Source organism: Canis lupus, chromosome 19, assembly GCF_048164855.1.
Source record: "Canis lupus baileyi chromosome 19, mCanLup2.hap1, whole genome shotgun sequence".
NCBI lineage: Eukaryota > Metazoa > Chordata > Mammalia > Carnivora > Canidae > Canis > Canis lupus.
This window is the reverse complement of record NC_132856.1, coordinates 38,269,369-38,273,103: the sequence shown is the minus strand read 5'-3', so window position 1 is coordinate 38,273,103 and position 3,735 is coordinate 38,269,369.

Genomic DNA, 3,735 nt, shown 5'->3' with positions numbered 1-3,735 from the left:
CGGGGGCGCGTTAAGACTCCCCGGGCCCGCCCCCGGGGGCGGGGCGCCGGCATCACCCCAGGCCTCCGAGCGGCCGCGGCCCGCCTGGCCCCGCCCCCGCCTGGCCCCGCCCCCGCCTGGCCCCGCCCCCTCCCCGGCCCCGCCCCTCCCCGGCCCCGCCCCCGGCCGCCGCGCAGCCCCGGCACCAGCCTAACGCCGCGGTTCCGGGAAGCCCAGGCCGCCGCTGCCCCGGGCCGCCTGGGGACGCCGCCCGAGTGCATCCACCTGCCTAACCTCCCCCTCCCCCCTGCCGTCCCCCCGCATTTGCTCCTGAAGCAGAGCGCCCTGCTGGAACTCGCCACACACACAAGCGACAATCACAATAGTCGCTCCAGGTTCTAGGCTCGGCTCGGAGTTTGCCGGACTCGCACCTTCACTGGCTGTGGAAGGCTCTGACTCCTTCCTCCACACAGCCCTGGGTGGAATTGAGAGGGGGAAAGCCTCACTGGTAACCCATTTGACAGAGGAGCAAATTGAGACCTGCAAGATCAATCAAGATCACAGTGCTGGGGAAGGCGGGTCTCTGCCCTAGCAAGCCCCAGGCCCGGGAGAGCAAGCCCAGGGCTTGAGGGGCCTGAGAGAGGCATGGGGATTATGAGAATGAGGATCACGGTAGTAGTAATGATAAGACCAGCTGATGTTAACTGAGAAATTACAAGTGATAGGCCTTTCACAAATTATTAGGGCCTCGTGACACCGCAGACCCTTAGGGAGATTATTGGTTTGGATCCAAGTCTATAGGGACAGGTGAACCCACCTCTGCTGTTACCAGATCCCCTGAACCCCAAGGGAATGGGGCTCCCCAGAGTGCCGATACACCCACACCCCATAAGGTTGATATCTTTTAGGCTGGATGTCTTACACAGGAAGCTCCATTTTCCAGAGAGATAAAGACAGGCCCCTCAAATTGGTGGCTGGGCAGGGGCCTGCAGCAGAACTGTCTCATGCTGAGCCCCTGAGAGAGCCGAGGGAGGTTCCAGTGGACAGGCTCTGCCTGTGTCCCCTCTGTAGCTTTTGCACAGTCCACATTCAGAGCTCTGGGTCATGTGGGACAATGGACAGAATGTGAGTGAATTCCCCACCCCTCCACCTCCAGATGTTCCTTGGCTTCTCCTCCACTGGTCTGGCTTCCAGATGCCTGGTCATACCCCGAGTCACATCCTACAGCACTTAGCTCCTGCTGGCCCAGCTTGCAAAGGTCCACCCACTCAAGGCTGGTCCCATAGCTGGTGAGGGCTGCAGGATCAGCCTGGGTGCAGTATCCCCAGGGTGCACCATGGTCAGAGGCCTGGCAGGGGCCACCTTAGCCCTCAGGCTGCTCGCAGTTTGTTAAAAGACACAACTTTGAAACCATTTGAGAGCTCTGTGTCTTCCAATTCAATCTTCCTTAGAGCATTGGTTTCCTATCCCAGATCTCAATTGCCAATTGAGGACTATTTCTTGCCAATCTGCACCCATCCTGGTGTCTGATGGTGATGGGAGACTCAAAGTGGCTCTGGAGACCCAATAGTGATGGAGGCCCCCACCCCACCCCCACCGGGGCAGCTTCTTCTTGTCCCAGATCGAGGTGAATGAGACCATCCTGCCTTCAACCATAATTCAGGGGCTCTTGGCCTTCCCCAGGGTCTACTTCAGAACCAGAATTCTGGGCTGACCGGAAGTGTTTCCGACACTCTGCTTGTGCAAGGTGGTACTCTTGTCCCCAAGTCCTGACACTATTCAGCCACAAGCACGTTATAAATCACATGGCACTTGGGAGGAAGACCTTGGATCCTGCTGGTCACAGCTTTCTGCCTGGCTTCAGGCTGCCACTCTGCTCCTCTGCTTCGCATCCTCCTCCCCCTCTCAGTCTCCCATTTGTGTCACCCACGACTGCTGGACAGACTCCTTCTGCTTCCCAACTAAGCTCCCACTGCTGTCCCTCCACCCTTAGAATGAATTTCAGTCCCCTTGTGTTGTGCTTGCTTGCCTCCCCCCACCTCTCTGCCATTGCCTCCAACCATGCTCCCCACCCCGACTCCATTCCAGCCACACTAGCCGGTTTGCTTTCCTTAAACAGCACGGAGCTCACTCCACCTAGGGGCTTTTGCATGTGTTCTTTCCTGAGCCAGTAATGCCATGGCTGAACTCTTCACATGGCCTGGATCCAGAGCAGCCCCCCTTCCCACCTGTGTTGCCCTCCGCCCTCTCCAGGAAATCTCTACCCCAGAGACTATGACTGTGTCTCCTACAGTAGGCGCTCGGTAAATGCCTTCGAGGTGAAAGTATAATGTTGGGCAGCCCCAGTGGCGCAGCGGTTTAGTGCCACCTGCAGCCCAGGGTGTGATCCTGGAGACCCGGGATCGAGTCCCACGTCAGGCTCTCTGCATGGAGCCTGCTTCTCCCTCTGCCTGTGTCTCTGGCTCTCATTCTCTCTCTGTGTCTCTATGAATAAATAAATAAAATCTTAAAAAAAAAAAAGTATAATGTTTCATGATTTGCCCAAGGTCACACTGCCAGAGCGGCACCTGGGGAGAGAGCATCCAGGAGACAGCAGGGGAAGGAATCTGCTCAGGCCCGTGCCCTCTATCGAGCCTTTTCAGGAGCTGAGACACAAAGGGGCTCTGCTGGACAATAGGAAGTGGCACAGCTGCCAGCGTCAGGTATCAGCAAAACGCCATAGCAACCTGAAAGCAGAGTCCTGCGCAAGAGGCTGAGCCATCCCCAGGACCCACACAGCGCCTGGGGAGAAGGGCACCCTAGGGCAGCCAGGGCAGCAAATCCCCATATAGGAGCCCCACAACTGGCTCCCCAGGGAGAGGGACATGAGAGGGAAATTGGGGTGCTGAGGGGTAACATAGAGCCTAGCACTGTGACAGTACTGATGGATTGTAATGGCTGCCTGGAGCTGAACCCTGACCACAGAATTCTGAGCTGGTTCTCAGGAGGAAATGCCAGGACCCATTAACGATCCTGGGCAGAAGCGCTTGGTATGGGAGGCTGGCCGTGTGAGGCCATGCATTTCCCAGCTCTGCTGGGTACTGCGGGGAGCCAGGCCAGAACCATGTGACACACACACAGCTCCCTCACACTGTTTCCTTCATATCCTGCCTGCCCTTCATATCCTTCAACAGCACCTTTGTGGCCTCCTGGTAAAGCCCATGCAACCGTAGCTAAGGCACAGGGCAGAGCCAAGGTCCAACTCCTTCCACTGCTCAACCCATGGCACCCAGCCGGACCTTCCAGTGCAAAGGCCTCCACAAGGATCATGCCCTTGGACTTTGAACTCTGTGCCTGGGAGATGATCCTGAGGGAAACCCTGTCAGCAAACAGGTCTGGTGGCAGAGGGCAGGGGTTGGCGGGGGCCTGAGTGGCCATTTTACCAAAGCAGTGAAGACCAAACCCCCTGAGAAATGGGCTCACTCATTTACTCAAAGTATATTGACTTGGAAACCAAAATTGGAATATCCCATGGGGAAATACAGCTCCTTATTGACCCCAAAAACTGAACATGACAGTCCCCTAGCTAGCTAGGTGGTAAGCATTGTCTGAAACAGTTATTCAGCACACAGATCCCCTGGGTACCACATCTAACCTTCCGAATCAGTCTCTGGGGTGGGGCCTGCAATTCTAAGAAGACTCTCCTGCAATTCTATTTGGGGGTTCTAAGAACTCTTCAGGGGAAAACATGAGGAAGGCCATTCAGGACTTGGGTTC